Raw genomic sequence first — 19,222 nt, forward strand, 5'->3', positions numbered from 1 at the left:
GGGCTGCGCGGGCGGGCGCACGGGGCTCGGCGGCCGCCAGGTGGCGCCGGCGCACCGCGGCCCCGTGAGCGGCGGGGGGAACGGGATGGGAGAACGGGATGGGGGACCGGGATGGGGGAACGGGATGGGAGAACGGAACCGGGATGGGGGAACGGGATGGGAGAACGGGATGGGGGAACGGAACCGGGATGGGGGAACGGGATGGGAGAACGGGATGGGAGAACGGGATGGGGGACCGGGATGGGAGAACGGGATGGGGGAACGGGACCGGGATGGGAGAACGGGATGGGAGAACGGGATGGGGGAACGGGATGGGGGAACGGGGCCGGGGTGGGGGAACGGGATGGGAGAACGGGATGGGAGAACGGGATGGGGGAACGGGATGGGGGAACGGGGCCGGGGTGGGGGAACGGGATGGGAGAACGGGACCGGGATGGGGGAACGGGATGGGGGAACGGGATGGGAGAACGGGACCGGGATGGGGGAACGGGATGGGGGAACGGGATGGGAGAACGGAACCGGGATGGGGGAACAGGACCGGGATGGGGGAACGGGACCGGGATGGGGGAACGGGATGGGAGAACGGGGCCGGGATGGGGGAACGGGATGGGAGAACGGGATGGGAGAACGGGATGGGAGAACGGGACCGGGATGGGGGAACGGAGCCGGGATGGGGGAACGGGATGGGGGACCGGGATGGGGGAACGGGATGGGGGAACGGGATGGGGGAACGGGATGGGGGAAAGGGATGGGGGAACGGGATGGGGGAACGGGATGGGGGAACGGGACAGGGATGGGGGAACGGGGTTGGGATGGGAGAACGGAGCCGGGGTGGGAGAACGGAGCCGGGATGGGGGAACGGGACCGGGATGGGGGAAAGGGATGGGGGAACGGGATGGGGGAACGGGATGCAGGAAAGGGACTGGGATGGGGGAACGGGATGGGGGAAAGGGACTGGGATGGGGGAACGGGGCCGGAATGCAGGAAAGGGACCAGGATGCAGGAACCGGACCGGGATGCGGGAATAGGGCTGGGATGGGGGAACGGGGCCAGGATGAGGGAAAGGGACCGGGATGGGGGAACGGGATGCAGGAAAGGGACCAGGATGCAGGAACCGGACCAGGATGCGGGAACAGGGCTGGGATGGGGGAACGGGGCCAGGATGAGGGAAAGGGACCGGGATGAGGGAATGGGGCCAGGATGGGCGACCGGGATGGGGGAAAGGGGCGGGATGGGGAAACAGGGCTGGGATGTGGGATATTTTAATTTGTGAAGCTGGGAGGAAGAAGGAAGGCACATAAAAAGTAGCACACCCATTGCTGCTGTGGAAGCTATTGAAATATGTAACTGCTTTTTGATCTTCAACAAAAAGGAAAAAAAAAATCTGTGAAAGAAATGTTTAATCTTTTAATCTCTCCTATTTTGTTGCTTGCAAAATCTAATTTTTCAAAATACAAATGACTTAGATTTCTAATGTAAACAAAGGCTTGATATGATTTAGACTTGATTATACTCTTTTAAAAATAATTAAATTTTACTGCATCTGTAAGTCATGTGGAATAAAAAAGGCTTTTAAAGGAAGTTTAGTGCCTATGCCCTTACTCTCAGCCAGTGGCAGATCACCTTATCACATATTCTGTCATTATTACTTCCATCAGTCAAAGTTTTATCAGCCATGAACCAGAAAGAGAAAAATCTGCAATTTGACCGTAAAACCTGCTGAGGTGGAAAATGTTTGCTTCACTGTCATATAATGTGTGGGTTGATAAAATGGATGTTATTACTGTAGGTGGGTTAGCAATGGTGTCCTGTGAAATGCTGTACTCCTGGCTACCTCTTACAAATCAAGACACACGTATTATTGCACTCTTTAGAACAGGAAAAGCTGAAATCCTGAAATAAACGTGCTGTTAATTTTTGGGATGAGCCATCTGAACCCAGTGTATTTGCACTCTTTCGGGGAATAAGCAGGCCTGTGTAAACACACCTTGCTGCCAAAGGGCATTTCACCTGAGTAATGGCTGTAAATTAATCCTGCTAGATTGGACTTGAGAGAAGTGCAAGTTCCCAGGAAGGTCTCCCTCCACCTTTCCATCTTCTCCTGCCCAGAAGGACAATAGGCCTTCCAAACTGGATGGTTTTCTGTGACCTCTTGGTGTTGATTTTGAAGGAAACATGAAGGAAACATGTATTAGGATTTTTTGTTTGATATGTAAGTTGGGTCTAGTGGCTTGAGTTCACCATGGCTCATGTCCTGATGTAAGGATGTCTTTTTGCATCTGTCTTTTGGAACTTAAAATGCAGAAGTGGGGCGCAGGGTCAAAGCTGACAATTTCCTTTTGAAATGAGAGGGGTGATACCATTTCTAAACTTGCCTGGTTTTCTTATCCAGCTTTTGTGCCCAACTCCTCCATTCTGACAGCAGCTGGGGAGCAGCACAAGAGGTTTCTGTTCCCAGTGCTGGTCAGCATCTCCTCAGCATCAGCATCTCCTCTGGCTTCCCTGTGGAAGGGCCAGCCCTGTTACATCAGCTGCTCTCCCAACAGTAGCTGACAGCACTAATCTGCATTACATGGGATTGAGCAGGCACAGTAGTTAACTTGCATAAGCGCTTTAGCAACTTTCGGCCTTTGAATTGCAGCCTGTCCTGTGTATGTGGTGTAGGGCCACTATAGGCTGGGCACAGCACAGGGGGGAAGGTGGGGAGAAGCAAAGAAAGATGGAATTTCAGCTGGAAACAGTGAGCAGGAGAGAGGAAGCACACAGGGGCACAATGAAATAGTTGTTGTCATTTTTTTCAGAAGTCAAGGTGTGCTGAAAATCATACAGGTATTGAAAAGGCAGGATGGACACTGGTATCCACAGCTCTCACGGAACCCACACAACTATGGAAGAAATATCTCTATTTCTAGTCCTGTGTTGTGTTATTCCTATGTGAGAAGTGAAGCTGTGCCTAGAAACGTATTCCTTCAGTTTTATAGTTATACTCATCAGGAATTATACCTTTAACTAATTCTTACTGCTATGCTTGGGAGATTCAGTTCAAATGTGCAACCCTAAGCTGAGCCAAAATGTAGATATCTCCATAATCTCCACTGTCCTTGATTGCTGGATTCTGGTCTGTGGCCAAATGTCTGTTGACTTTAAGGTGTCCATCCCAAGAAGCACTACAGGAATAAGTCCAAAGCATTGTGCCTTTTCTCTTAAATATATCTGATGCAGCCAATTCAGATCTGCTTTGCATCAGAGGAACAGCAGGGAAGGCTGAAATGCATTGGCCTGTAGCAATCTCTCTTTCTTTGAAAGCATTATGCCACAGGAAGGGTCTCAAAGTCAGCAGGAAAACCTGAGATTTCACTTTCCCACTATACAGTGCTTATCCTGGGTCTTGTGTGGAGCTTGTTTTACTTTTACATGAGACAAAAGTGAGGATTCACCAGCAGGTCAGCTGAAATTTCTACACCTTGAGGAAAAGGGGTTGATGCAGTCTGTCTCAAAGACCATGTGGGTTTCTTGTTTGTTTGACATGCAGAGTCAGGGTCCTCCTGCAAATCTCACAGGAATGTGTTCCCAAGACCTTTTTACCTTTCTGGGTGTGTTATCTTCAGACATTTCAGAGCAAAGCACTGCAAATTTTCTCATCACCCAAATAGTCCTATAGCAGCGCAGATGCTTTAGGAACTATTGAGAAATGTGCACTGCTGAGGTAAACAGAACCCTCAGGTATGATGGACCTCAGAGCAGTGTCACAAACCCTGTGGGCATGAAGCACCTCAGAGAGGCATCCAGAAAACCTGTCCTGACCTTGAGAGAAGTTACTGACAATGAATAATCAGCTCAAAAGGGTTCTGCTTACAGGTGTTGATGGTGTAACAATTTGCCTGAAGCATGTGAAAGCAAATACAAAAGGGAAAATCATCCTCAATCCTTTTAACCAGCTAACAGTAGGTCTGGCCCAGTAGTCTAAACATGGCCTAGAAGTCAGGACAGTGGGTGGGCAAACAGGGAGCAGGTTGACAAAGGACTGACCATTCTGTAATAAACAAATCAGAGTTCATTAAGTGATTGCCTTGGGATTGGGAACGGGCCCTCATCCTCTGCCTGGCTTAAATTCCATGGCACAGCATGATTTCTGCTTCCCAGCTATCTCCTGTTGCAAAGTGCTGGAAGTTCATGTAGCCAGATCCCAAATCCTGCTGGCACTCACTGGCAGGAGGGGCTGTGCCACGGCTGCTTCCCCCGTGGCACCGAACCAGTCTGTACAAACACCGGTGTAAGATCTAGAAGAGAAGAAGGTGTTTCAGTAGCTGAATTTGCTTGTCTTTCAAAATCCAGTGCTGAAACCCTGACCCTGACTGCAGGGCGAGCAGCCCTGCCTGGAGTATCTTGAGAAACTCCTTGCCCTCTGAAGAAAACCACTCATGGGTGTGAAATGTTCTGATTCGTATCTCAGTCTGAGCATGCTGTCAGTGGAGGTAAAACTAGTAAGTGATACTGTCATCAACTTGGATCTTCTTCTCTGAGTGCTGAAATTTACTTTAATAGAAGGGAGTGTTCCTAGATATCTCTTTTAGACAATAATTTTTGTTTTAAAATCTGGTATAAACTTCATATATGCTCTTTTCTATAAGAGATGGGAAAATTAAGTGGATACATCATTTACATTAGTAAAATAAAATAATACAAGCAAATGATTCCCACTTAAAAGAACAAAACCAAAAGTATGAAAGTAATAACATGAAGTTACTTTGAAGTTCAATTAATTGTTTTATAACTGGAATACTAAACCACATGTCTTGTTTCTACAAGAATCTCTTCACCTGATTTTGTTTGATGATAGCCTGGCACTCTGAACCTTTGGGAAAAAACCTAACTGGTCTGGATACCTGCATGGAAATTACCAGATATAAAACTGTTTATTACACTATTTCTTTTAAGTCCTTCATGGTGGCAGTTGAATAATAATGATGACCTGCTTGATATTTGTATGACATTATTACAGATTTTGCTAACATATGTGATGTATCCTTTTCAGTATTGGAAGGATATTCTTCTAATATTGCTCAACTGTATTGCTGTTTGCTGAGTAGGATTTCACAGTGCAGGATGGTAAGAGCTAGGAAATATAGAGAAGAGCATGAAATTTATCCTTTCCCTGTGAAATTGCTAATCACATGCCATTGCAGTTTTTACACAGTTGCATCAAAAATACCTGATATTACTTCCGATGAAGTTTCATATTGCAGGACCCCGTGACTCTTTCTGATATAAATACAACTTCTTTGTTTAAGGCAGAGTGGTATTTGTGGAAGGATGTCCTTTTAGCTGTGTGCTGAGATTTAAGGTGCTTCTCAAAGGCCAATTTGAGTATGATGTTTTCTGCTTCATTCACAATTCCTGTTTAGCCTGCTGCCACTCCTGACCTGTCCAGGCAATGGAAGGGCTGCTCTGCCCTGTGGTGGCTGAGAGGTCAGGCACAGCCTCCCCAGCCTGGGCTGTCTTACAAAGGCCTCTGGGCTGCCCTTGCCATGGTGTGTCCCTCTGGAGTCCCCTGCTGCTGCCAGGCAGAGCGTGGAGCGGGAGCGGGGCTGAGCCAGGCACTGACACCACTGGGAAATGGCCTCAGTGGCTCTGGAGACTGCCTTTCCTTAATCTGGGAGAAGGCAGAACCAGCTGCCATGGGGCCGTGCAGAGGGACAGCTGTGCTTTTAATCACTTGCATTAAGAAATGTATGAAAATGAATTGGAGTATGGTGTACAACTGGCCCCAGGTGTGGCTCCTGGGCTCCACTGTGGCCACCTGCTGGCTTGTCCCTCCCCAGCCCTGGCTGCAAAGGACGATTGGATTCCTTCTCTGATTGATGCTATACCCTTGATTTCACATGAAAACTGTACTCTTGGCCACTGTCCAGAGTTGTAACCTTGTTGCCAGAATTTATTAAAAAAGCCCCAGCCGGTCCTGTGTATCACTTAATCTTTTCTCTGATCATGAACAGTACAGAGGTGGCTTTGTAATGCACCAGCACTGTTTGATGTAATGCCAGTGCTGCTGTGGGCTTTCATTTTTACTTGGGATAACTTTCAATTAAATTTTCAACAGAAAAAAATAGCTTTCTATTATGTGTTCACTGGCAATATATTTGAATTTATCAGGTATTGAAATTTCAGCTATTGAAATCAACAATTGTTTAAAAAAGAATCTGAACTTAGGTAAAACATAATTTCTCTGCAGCAGTCAGCTACATCTCCTATTTCAATAATTCATGAACATTTGAGATACAAAGAATTAGAACATAATTCTCAAGTCCAGTTAATGTTTGAAAAGGGATGTATAGACACTCTAATTTTGTTTTAGGGTATTGCAGCAAATGAGCTACAATGGATGGGAGATACAAAAAGTTAATTAATGAGTAAATAAATAGTTTTACATGCATGTGTGTGCATATATGCAATAAAATGACAGAACCTTCTGTAGCTGATTTCCACTCCTAACAGCTCTTAGAAACTTTGAATGATACTTTTCATATCTTGGGTGCTCTTAATTCTCTCATGAAGCACTTAAGTCTAACTTACTGGAGTATAAAGCAATCTGAGGGCTGTGATTGCTTTACAATAGCTCAGATCAAATTAATACTGAAGGCAAGGTTCTTCTTTTTAAGTGTGCATTAGTTCCATCAGCACTCTCATTATCAGTCCCAGGCTTGTTCCATTTTTTTACATGAAGTGCAAATCTAGAGTCTCAAAACTATTGCACTTAGTACAGCAATATTGATGACATTAAATGGAGCATTTAAAATTTTATATAAACACAGAATTCACATGGATTTCTGTTCTGCTCAGATATCGCAAACATTTCCTGATCTATCAGTAATTTCAAACAAATCTTTTCAACAGAAGAATTAGGCAGAAAGAACTGGAAAGTGATCTGACAGTGGTTTTCTGATTTCAAACTTCAAGAATACATCCCTGGAGTCTGACTTCACAGCTGAAAGCCATGTGGAGCTAGGTGATCCAATGCCATGATTTCAGCTGCTTTCATAAGATTCCCCTCCACTAAAAGCAAGTGAATGAGGACCGATCAAATGAGCTCAGTGTGACTGATTTGTGGCTTTAATTACAAGTGGTGTGAGGTAATGACAGTGTTGGGCTGTGACAGCAGGGTGCTGGTATCCTCGCTGCTCACCTGCTGCTCATGCCTCTCCCCCCAGGAGGAAACTCCATTTTGTTTATTCCCTGGGCTGAATCATTGCAGAAGTGTGGCTGGGAAGGCAGCCACAGCCAGAGGAGCTGAGAGGGCTGAGCAGAGCTGAGCAGAGCTGGGGGCACCGGGCTGAGCGGGGTCTCTCGGGGCCCCACACGCCACAGGAGAAGCTCACTGGAGCTGCAGCCTCAGGCGTGGCCAGGAATGCTGTGAGGAAGCTGAGGAGCAACATCATGGATTTCAGCAAGACACGAGAGCCACCCTTGCATCTGCACCCACCTCAGCTCCAGAGGTATTTGGATATAGAGTGAAGTCTTCATCCAACAGATGTTAACAGAGATGCTCTGATTTGTGGGGCAGGGGGTTTACTCATGCTGGTTTTAATGGAGCAGGGGGAAAAGGAGTGCCTAGCTTCACTCTGGAGCTGGCCATCACTACCCAGGTGTGCCTCTAATGTCTGTCAGCACCTGGCTGGTGCTTGGCCCTACAGCCCAGAAAGAAGTTTCCTGAGGTAGGTCTGGAAGCCTACAAAGGTGTTGGGATTTGGTTGTTAGTAAATACAGTATGTCTTTCTGTTTTGGTATGTAAATATTTTTATTTAATGGGCAATAATATTGCATAGGGACCTAGCAATGAATTATAAAAACCAACCTCATAAAAACATTTTCACAGAAGAAAACCCCATAGATGTGTTAAGAGCATTTTTGTATTGTTTTCTTTATTGCAAGCCTCTTCATGTTTCTAAGACCTGGTCTGCAATGGGCTTTTAGTCTCTGTTTGCATTATAGCAGTGATGCAGACTGCTGGTGCAGATGTGCTGCCACCAAAGACACAGTGGCTGGAGCAGCAAATACCCACTGCAAATGCAGAGTATGGAGGGAGGAAGGGAAAGGAGCGTGCATGGGGCAGGCTGTGAAGTGTGGAGTCCAGTGGTAGTTTCTGGTGGTGTGTTGGTTTAATTTTGCTCAGGAGATGAGTAAAGAGAAGGCAAACAGCCACCACTGTGGTGTGGTGGTGCCAGGCAGGTGGTACAAGAAATGGTGCAGTCACCTGCCCCCCCACAGGCAGGGATGTCAGGCACTGGCATGCAGGGAAGTGTCTGAAATGAGGCTGCTGTGCCTCTGCTGAAGCAAACAGGCACACGGGGCATGTCAGCCTCCCAGACATTTACCCACATACCTCTGGCCAGGCTGGGAATTCTTCAGTTCAGCAGCAGCCAACACCCACTGAAGGCAAGAGCAGTCTGGCTCAAATGAGGGGTGTGATTTTGCCTTTCAGTTACCAAGTATTGCATCTAATTGAACCTGCAGGGGAGAAAGGCTGATCTTAAGCTGATAATTCCTTGTTTAGATGTGACTTAAAATAACTGGCTTTGGGGAGCAGCAGTGCCTGCACTGATCCCAATGAGAACTGTCATCCTGCGAACACTGGCTGCAGGTCCCAGAATTACCACTGCCAAGGACATCAAACACTGTCCTGTGTTCCTCATCACCCACTGAAGGACTGACTGAAAATCAAGAGGAAGAGCTGCTCAGGGCCACCAAGCCCTGAAGAAACTGGCTCAGTTTCTTGTCTCATTTGAGCAGAAGCTGTCAGCTACCTCCTGGCCAGACTAAGGGGCCTGGAATGCAGCTGATGAGGGGTGATCACCAAACCTGTCATGCAGAGAGGCTGTTACCACAAGTAGTGCTGACAAAACAGGATACACATGCATTAAGTTCCCATTTTTTACATGTATATCTGGCTTTCTGTGAATAACTTGTCAGTTCAGGACATACATAACTAGCTTGTCCTGCCACATTCTGAAATTTAAGGTCATGATAGATAAATAAAAGGGGGAGGTGTCACCAAAAGGAAGTCGTGAATCCTGGCACTGTCAGCATTTTGGATGTTGTGAACACATTTCCATGCACGCAAGAGCCAGTGATCTGTATCCTTGTTACTCATAATCACATCTCTAACCATAACTATGTTTTCTGTTACATGGCAGCAGAAGCATGCACGTTGTTTTTCAAGTATGAAAAGGCCTTTTCCTTGTGGCTGGAGTCCCACATGCCACTTTGCCAGCTGCTAGACTTTGATCCTAGTCTAGCACAATTGCTGTGAGATCAAGGCTGAGTTCCATTTAGCACAACAAGCACTGCAGACCATGGAGAGCAGGGGTTGCTGCAGATGAGTTTGTGGTTCTGTGAGTTACAGCTCTTGCAGAAAGGGAAAAATCAGAACTTTGAGGGGACCCAAACATTTAATTCAACAGGAGGATTACCTGTGCTTTGGCCTGCCCTTCCCCGGTGGCAGTTTTGTTGAGCTCTTGATGAAATACAATATCTTCTTGAAATGTCAATGGCAGTTCTGCCTGCATTTTCAGCTGGCCACAGCTGGGCTGCCCTGCAGCTGGCACCTCAAACATGACTTTTGTGGGACTTAGGTTAGCCCATCCCCTATATATAGTAATAGCATATATATATTTCCTAAACCAAGAACTGGGTTCTGTAGGCAATAAGTGTCTCTAAAAAAAAAAATAAAAAAAAAATCTTTACTTGTACTACAGAAAAATAATTTAAAATGTTAATAGCAAATCTAAGATTCATCCTTCTGCCTTTGAAGACTGTCATGATTTCAGACTTTGTTTATAGAAACAGAAATGTCTTATTTGCTGGGATATTTTTAGGAGATTAGTTTTTCGTTTGTACTTGTCTCTGGCAAATGAAACATAGGAAAACTGTGTGCTCCCTCAAGACAGACTGTGAGGGCTAGAAGAGCCTTGGGAGTGGTGTCTTCAGGAGACTGGGAGATTATTTGATTCCTTAAAATTGAAAGTGGCTGTTTAGTATTCCTTTAGGCAAAAGGCATTACTAAATATAATATCAAACTATTAAATAAGGGTGATGGGGTGTAGATCTGTTCCACACTACATATTGTATTTGCAGAATATTACCAGTGAATTTCTAAGATCAAACTGCAAGTTGGATTTTTTCTCACTTAATAACTGCTCCTTTCATGCTGTAATGACTGTGATGTTGATTGTTACCTTCAGTGCTGGGTACTGAGGAGGGGATCAATGGAGTAATAAGTATTAAAGGCTTCATGAATTCACATTGCAAACTATTAAGTATAGAAATAAAGATGGAACAGGTCATCATCTTTTTTCCAGGAGTTTTGTCCTTTCAGATAGTCAGAGGAAACTTAACATTGTTATAAAATCTGATTTCCCTTGCACAAGTCAAATAAGGAAGTGAAAACATTTTAAAGTAAATTTTTAATAAATACTAGTTCTTAATGGTTTGTACCATGTTTTGTTTGCCTCAGATAGAACAAAGCAAATAACACCTAATGGCAGTTCTTCTAGCTGATCCTATCCTGAATGTATCCAGATTTCACACATTGATTCATTATTCCACAATATACTTTCAGCAACAACACTCATTATTCACCATGACCTTTATATCATAGTAATTACAGTGTTAACTGAGGAGTCTACTTGTCTATTTCAGACTTAATATCTTGAAAAAATTGTGCTCTAGCATATTCTAAGACTACTGGACAATATACTAGCCCTGTAGTTTGCAGACATTTCTAACACATCCACATACTACAACACTATTGCTTTATTGTTTAAACATAAGACATCAAATAGAACTTAAAGTGTATAATGACAATATTTATCAGGCCTGAGATTTTACATCCATACATCTTTGCAAATAATTTACAAGACTTTTATCTAGGTCTCAAAAAACCATCATTCATTTCTGTTTGTTTACATAAGAAGCTATTATTGCCAAACTCTCCCCTGGTGAAAAGCAATACCTTACTTCAAGCAAAAACAATGCTGTTCCTGTGTTAACCTCCTATTCTGGAAGAAAAGGGAGCTGACTCAGTGCATGCAGTGGAGCCCTCAGAGCTGTGCTTCAGGAGCAAAACAGGTTATGTGAGATTATGGCCTTGGTGAGCTGTGCTAATGACTGTGATTTAGAATTCCAGGCTTTTGTCTCAAGTAGAGAATTAGATGAGACAAAATGCCTTTAAAACAACCCAAATTGCACTAAGCAAAGTGCAGATACGATTTTAAAAATTTACAGTGAGTAACTGGGTGATCTGCAGCTAAAATATGCTCAGTTTTCCCCAAGCTGGTGTGTGTGGGAACTTACAGTACTAAACCCAGAGAATGTGTGTTTGCAGGAGGTCCCTTGAGTACCTGTGCTGTGGGGGTGCTGGCTCAGAGCACAGGAGCACAACACTGCTACGGAGCACACTGGCCCAGTAACTTAACTGGCTGGCAAAGCCCAGCCCCAAGAGTATTTTGTCAGTGATTTGTAGTGTGTGAGGATAAATTCATGCTCATTGTCTTCCTGCCAAAGGTAACAGCTATTTAGATTGGCGTTAGAACTTGGCATGGGCTGTCTCCAGAAAGGTCCAGCATCAGTATTCAGGAGAAAATGCTGCTTGTGTTCAAGCTGGACAACCATTCAGAATAAAAGACTTCTTTGAATTGTGGTGTTCTCCTGTGAATGTAGCAGCATTTTGGTCACATATGTGAAACATTTAGGAGATATCCCTTAAAAAAACATCCGCAGCACATAAAAAGCATTTGTTGTTTCCAATTTTTACACATTTCCGTATATTCTGTGTTCATTTCTTGGAAAGGTTCATGTTTTTGAAATATCAGAGGAGTGAAGAGGTACAGAATGCAGTATCTTGAGGGACACACATATGTTCCATTAGCTGAGAAGTGAACATTTTGCAGCGATGCAGATCATGGTCTGTGTGTTGTTAAGCAAGCGTGGTTGTAGTCTTCCTCACGCATAAATTGTCTCCCTTAATCTTAATCCTTCTAATCCTTAGACCTTTCCTGCACCAGGTGAGGATGAATGCTCCATGTGCTCCCAGCTATCACTGGCCTAGTTTCCCTAAACCCAGACCACCCTATAGCTGAACTCAGTGTTGGATCACTTTAATCAGCAAAGAGATCACACTGCCTTCACTTACTTATGTCTTCATAGATTTACTTCAGAATAACGTCAAGATGTAGGAGGATTATAAAATCATACTTTCATTATTGCACCTTCAGCTCTGAAATCCTGAATGAGACCTTACTCTTAAATCCTTCTGCCTTTATCCTATGCATATTCTCTTCTTATTTTCTGTGTATTTTCTGATTGTACTTGTTACTGTGAGTTCTCGGTTCTATAAGTTTCTAATATTTTCTAATATCTTTTAATATGTTTTTGTGGTATAGAATGGAGTTAGTGTATGAAAGTATATTAGTATTTAATTTTAGAATTTTTTTTAATCAGTGATCTCTTTCTCTAGTGTTCCAATGGGATACCCTTAAAATGTACTGAATTTTGCAAGTACTATTACTGAATTACTGAATTTGGCAATTACTTTATTTAACATACAATTATTTTCTTATGCATATAAAACCTATCTGCTAGGGAAGCTCTTTTTCATAGTCTGATGTTTCTGATATCAGATTTTGAATCACTAAGGAATTGCTATGAAGCAAAGGAGTATAGCCATCAGCCAAAACTTAAATGAGCCTCATTTTATCATTACTGAGGAGTGATTTGGAGAGTGAAGGTTCCCTGAAGCAGTAGGTTGTGTGGACTGTCTGGTACAATCAGTAAGGAATGCTGAAAATGTAAAATTGAGCCGATCTGACATTCAGCTCAGCATTTCCCAGAAGAACCCATGGACATGCAAGCCCCTAAATAATCCCTGTTTTAACACATGTACAAATGTCCTAAGCGAGGCTTTAAGGAAGTAGTTCACTTTTTTCTCCACTCTGCTTGGCAGATGTCTGCTACTCCACTCCTGCCTAGCTGCAGTGTCTCCAAAGTGCTCTGCAGAAGGGTGATGGGCAAATGGCACTAAACAGAACAAGCCCCCAAGCATTGCCTGGCAGGGGCCAGGCAGGAGACAGCCTGGCCCTGACCAGCTCAGCCTGCCAAAGCAGACACCCCTGCTACTGCCCTGATTCTTTGAAGAGTTCCCTAGTTAAGCTTACTGAAACTGGGATGGCTTTGGCTTCCTTTCCATATCTCTGCCAGAAGAAAGATGTTCCCTCCTTTATAAAACACACTGAAAGCTAATCTTTTGAAGTTTGACAATTTTGTGGAAGCATTGGTGTACTGTACTACAAAGGAAATCCAAGTGTGTTCAATGATCTTAAGTTTTGCTGACTAAATTTCATGTGGCTGATTTGTTATCCCAAAGTGAAATCAGATGCAACTATTAGGATGCAAGCAACCCCAAATTCAAAATCAGCTTTATGTATGAATCATAATGCAGTTTGAATAGTCATTCCCTGAGTGCACCTTAGAATTTGTGAGTCACAAAACATTAACACTTGGTTTTTGCACAACAAATCTGGAACTTACTGCAATACCTTTCTTTTTAAAGTATATACTCTAGATTTGGCTTTTACACACACCAGCTGTGAGGGGAAGTTCCAGCATGAATGTGGTTTGCCCAGAAGACAGGATAATTGGAGGATGTTCTCCCAGAATGTGTCTTGGGTACATTTGGGCACCACCTAAGCCATGCCATTTCTCAAGCTGCAAAGATGTGGTAGTTTACCTCCATTTTCTCAAATAACCCCAAACATCCCACCTGTACAAGAACCAAAATTTCAGCTTCTATTTTAGAAACCCTTGGCCAAATTTGTTTTCTGGCTGAAGCCTTAGACAGCAAAGTACTTTTGTTTTATGAAAACATTGTACAGTAGTTGACTTAACAAAGCCCATTGAATAAAGGCAAACTATCAGAAGCCTTTGCAGCCTTCACCTGGTAGACCTGGAAAGCACTCTTGGATTGTTTTGGCCACTCACTGTCATGTTACAGAGTTTATAATGTGCCATCTCTATCTGTAAGAGTACATGTTTATTTATTTTAACAATTACTGTTACTGCATAACAGTACAATGTTTATTTACTCATAGTCTCAGAAGAAAGCAGATCTGTCTTGAGAAGGGGCTTTTCTCCACCCGTCTCAAATACCAGGTGCACACAGGGTAATCCAGACAAACCTGGTGAGACTTACTAGAATAGCCTAAAAAACAAAAGGGCTCTGTGCCAGTACTGCTTAAATGAAGGAACACTCTTAAACCTGTGCTGCTTAAATGAAGGAACACTCTTAAACCTGTGCTGCCCAACTGGGGCAGCTGCTGGGGTACAGCGTGGAAGTCTCAGACATGGACTTAGGACTGGGCTTGGATGTTTTTATGGTCTATTTGATGATTAAATTGTATTGTGAGATTCTCAGGATACCACTGACTTTGGAGACCATAGGGACAAATGTTTTTCTGCAGGTTTGAGACACCATTTGATGATTTGATTCCTCTTGGTTGCCTTTGACACTCAGCTCCACTGTACTGTTTCACTGGCCTAGAAAATGACAGGCAGCTTTTGAGCAAGAAAGTTCAGGAACAGAAACAAATTCTATTTTTAATCCTTCCCCTGATTTTCCGTGGGTGACAGTTTCTCATGGCATGGCAGTTCCAGGGTGTGGCAGTGTTGCCGAGTGTGCCTTGCAGCTTGCTTTACAGATTTAACCCATTTACATGCATTCCTCTAATTAGAAATTTCAGGTTTGTGGGGTTATCTTACTATTAATACCCGAATGACACTCTGATTTATCACAGTGGGTTGGTAACAGAGCTGTAGGATGAGAAAATACAAGCTAGGAATTTAAAGAAGTACCTTAAGCATTAACAAAGCTGAGCCTGTGTCAAGTGGTGATAAATTTTCCACTATGCCCTCGATCACCTTGTTATTAATGTCATCAATCTCTCTGTTGAAAAGTGGCTCTGGGCATGCCCATATGACCAAGTGTTCTACTAAATAATTAATCACTGGGGCATGTTGCCAGAGTTTGCTCCTTTCCAATTTAATCTTAGCAATTACTCATTTGTTTCTTTATTTGGAAACAAAAAAATTCATAGATAAAAATGAGTCAAATGTACTGATATGTACATGAGGATTATTTAGCATTGAAACCTTGCTTGGTCTAGAAATGTTTTTCCATCTTTTAAAGCAACACCCCAGAATTAACAGCTGTGAGAATCAATGCTTCAGGAACACAGGGTGTTTTTTTTCCTGCCAGAACCTGCATCCCAGCTGGCTCTCCTCACCCCTTCTGTAGTAGCTCAGCCCTCTATATGCTTAAAAGGGCATACAAAATGCCACACTAGCAGGATATCTTTAGATATAAATTATTACAACATCAGCTTGAGTGCTTAATTAAAAATGACAATGGATATGAATCTTTTTCTTGAACAGGTTATTGTTTGTAACTAAAGTAAAATAAATTCTAAGCAAATTGTTAAAAATGTTATCTTTAGTTACAATTAATTTAATTTAGACTAACATGGTATTAAGTTGTAGTGTTCAAATACTTAATGAGTCATGAAGACAGTTTTGTAATTTTAGAGTAATTAATTTTTCACAGTTTTGAAAGCATACACTGAAATATATTCTGTTGAGACCATGTGCTTTGTCCCACTCAATCCGTTCTTTAATGGTTTCTGTTATTTCACATGAGAAGTCAGTTTGATTTTAGTTTAAACATATATACTGTCCTGTACTCAATTTTGTGTCCCTCCAAGGATTTTTAGTTAAAAGCTCCCACATCTGTTATATCTGTGACACTGTTGGGTTTTTCCCCTTTAGCTTCTTCCCAAGAATAGGTGGGCAGCAGCCTGTTCATGGAAGATTAACACCAACCTTCCACACATATTTACCCATTCACAGACTCTCCTCTTTCAGTGTGGCTTGTGGTTTTGTTTTTATTAATTCCCCGTGGATATTAGCTAGAATTGGCCAAATATAAGATTGGCTTGCTATTCTCTTTCCCGATGAGTCAGTTGACTGTACTTCCAAATCAGTATTTTCATAAGATCACTTGCAATCTTCCCTGCTATTTACCACTTGCTATTCGTTTTCTGTTGTTGAACAAAATATATGGCAATGTTTTTTTTCTCCTTGACTGCATGCCTGAAACTTTTTAAAAGGAAACGTAAGAATAGTTAATGAGCTTGTCCTTCTGGAAATCAAAAAGAACTAAGCCAAACAAGAATTTGTGAATACATGAATGTGATTAGGAACAGCCATGTGTGTTTTCCCAGATACTCCTTCCCTGACTGAATGCTCTATGGTGATACAACTACTTCTTTCCTGCCTTTGATTGTGCTGTTGTGCCTTTTTAATGAAAATATAAATAAACTACTATTTCAATTTCCTATCATTATGCACAGCTTGTGTAGGAAAGGCCGCTGTCCCCCACAGTCAGTAGTGTAGTGCCTTGTGCAGGTTACATTTCCAATTATAAACATATGTTATTCCCTCATTGTATTGGTTCCTCTTATGTGTACTACCTATGCCCACATTCTTGGGTTCCCCTGTGGGACACTCAGCATAGACTAATGCAAGAAAAGTGCTAAGGTAACACAAGACACCAGTATCTTCCAAAGCTCTGCCCTGTAAAATCTACATTTAAGCAAAAGCTGTGGTAATATCTCTGATATCATGAAAAGCTTTACTTCTGTTGCATGTAAACATCAAGAATTATGAAAAACCTTGTGAAAATACTGCATACATGTAGGAATCTTTAAATCAGCATGCCGTTGTTTGTGTATATATGTATAATTTCTTAAACCTTAGGTGTTTGTAAAGTTGAAGTTCCTTTATCACTGTAGGCTGCAGTTGTTGTTTCTCTTCCAATGCTGAACTGAATTAGGAGCCATCACCTCCTCATTTACTGAGAACTGTTAGGGATACAGCCCATGTTCCAAATATTTATTTATTTGGAATAAATACAGCCAGTTAGACAGTTAGTGTTTGGATTTCAAACGACTGAAAAGTTCGGGCAAATTTAAATTGATGCACCCTGTAATAAAGGTGAGGCTGAAGTTCAAAGTTTACAACAATGAATTTAAACTTTGAATTTAAACTTTTGAATTTAAAGTTTCTTTGAAATCTCCTTCTCATAAAACTTGACAGTATTCAGATCTAGCAGTTTAATAAGGATAATATTTAATTTCAAGTTACGGATGCCAAGCATTTCTCAAGGTGAGGCTCTTGACAAGGTGTTTTATGGCTCAGTTGCTGGTGATAACCCAGAAATAAATAAGAGCAGAGAGTTCAACATGAGATCTGATGCTGAGCAGACGAGGTCTGTGCTGTCCAGTGCTTTATCTCTCATTTTCCTTTACATCAAATCACATTTGTAGTGAAAGATGGTGTAATACATATCTAGGACTTTTCCCTGTGCTAGTGTTCACAACATATTTATTAACTTTACTCTGTCTCTACCAACATTAGTAAATCTTTTGGCAGACAATTCCTGAATTCCCTTCTGTTGCACAAATGTACAAATGAGTTTCTTCTCCTTCCATGTCTGCTTATCCTTTTTCACTTTTTTTTCCTAGTGAGTGTGCAACTGTTTTAAGTATGTCTCCACACTCCTACCCATAATTCAGGTAGCATCCCTTTTGCTCAAGCAGCTCATGACCTTTATAGCTCAGATAAATCCTGTGGAAAATGTTTTCCTGCTTTTCAGAACAGTCAGCAGACATCTCCCGTGCTCCAGTTCTAAACACTTGGAAGTGTTTTTTCCAGTAACTGAGGTGGCTGACTTAGTTGGCCTTTGGATTACAAGTATATATCCTGCTAATCTGCTTTTAGCAAGAGTGAACACATTCTCTGCCGCTGGAGTAACTCTGCAGATGACTGGAGACGCAAACAGTGTTTCTGCCGCTGAAACATGGTGTCTGCGAGGGGAAGGAGGATGGGACGCACCGCGGGCGGTGGCAGCTGCAGTTCATGAGCGGCTGAAAGCGGCTCGGTGCTGCTGGTCCGCAGGCACGGCGGTGTCCTGCTCACGGCCTCAGCTCCGACCCTGCTGTCCCTCACACCCCTGGGCTTTGACACCTTCTTCTCATTGCTTGTTTTTACTTCCCTTCTCTTTGGCAGGTGCTCATTCGTTTTGTTTCAGCATTGTATTACACCGGTTAAACGAAAACCTTTAATTCTGAAGGAACACCTGCAGGGCCCGGATGAGTCAATATTGACCAAAGATCCTCAGGAATTGTTAAGGAGGAACCCAGCCTTGAGCAGCACCGACCAAAACCTTTCCAGGTGACGCCGGCTCTGCTCAGGAGGGGTGTGCCGTGAGCGGTCTGTCAGGAACCCCTGCAGCAGCTGCTGTAAGCCCTCAGAGCCGGCAAAGCCCGACTGGCGGCCCCGGGGCACGCTCATCCCGCTGCCGGGTCACTCACTGACCGGGGACGCTTGGCAAAAGGCGTGCTCTAACGCGGCACACGGGCCGCGGCCCGGGGCGGTCAGTGGCGGGCCCGGGGCCGTGGGGGCGGCGCCGTGAGGGCGGCTCCGTGAGGGCGGCTCCGCGAGGCTCCGCGAGGCTCCGTGAGGGAGCCCGAGCCCCCGGCCCCGGCGCGGGCCGCCCACCGCCGGGCGCGGACCGACGCGCTGCTGACGCGGCCCCGCCCCTCGCCAGCGATTGGTCCCTGGCGCCGGCCCCGCCCCCCCGCGCCGGTGACCTGTAGTAACCCCGTTCCGCAGGAGCCCGGCCCCGCGCGCCACCCGGCGCGGGCCAACCAGGAGGCGCCGTGGCGCATACGGAATGAGCGCGCGCGGCGGCGGGCGGCCCGGGCGCGGGTGAGCGCGGGCGCGCACTCGGGCGGTGCGCGGAGCGGGCGGTGCGCGGAGCGGGCGGTGCCGCCGCGGCGTCCCCGGGCCGGGGCCGGTGAGTGCGGGGCCGGGGCGGGCTCCGGGGCCCTGTGCCGCCGGGGGGGGCCCCGTGCGCGGCCGCCCGGCCGTGCGGTGCTGCGGGGCCCCGCCGGCCGTCCCGCCGCCTCCGCGGGGGCGAGTGCGGCGGCCATCCGGGCCGCGGGGGTGCCGAGGCGGCCCGGCGGGGCTGCCGCGGGCCCGGCTGCCGGCGCCGCCCCCGCGGGAGCGGCGCTCCGGATAATTAGCGAGATAATTATCGGTAACAGGCGCGGGTTTT

At 44.7% G+C, this 19,222-nt stretch overlaps 1 protein-coding gene across 7 annotated transcripts in view; it reads left to right on the forward strand.

The window, feature by feature from the left end:
- The first annotated feature begins 7,272 nt into the window (after positions 1 to 7,272).
- ACSL3 (acyl-CoA synthetase long chain family member 3) overlaps positions 7,273 to 19,222 on the forward strand; it is a 62,756-nt gene continuing 50,806 nt past the window's right edge. For 2 of the 7 annotated variants that reach the window (XR_014957309.1, XM_021553710.3), the window contains exon 1: positions 18,829 to 18,961. The gene's annotated coding sequence lies outside the window, so the exon portion shown is untranslated. Of the gene's footprint in view, positions 7,494 to 18,741; positions 18,962 to 19,185; positions 19,205 to 19,222 lie in introns of those variants that run through there. The other 5 variants (XM_085587660.1, XM_021553711.4, XM_021553715.3 and 2 more) reach the window with 5 other exon arrangements.

This window comes from Lonchura striata, chromosome 9 (genome assembly GCF_050655825.1).
Source record: "Lonchura striata isolate lonStrDom1 chromosome 9, ASM5065582v1, whole genome shotgun sequence".
Lineage (NCBI taxonomy): Eukaryota > Metazoa > Chordata > Aves > Passeriformes > Estrildidae > Lonchura > Lonchura striata.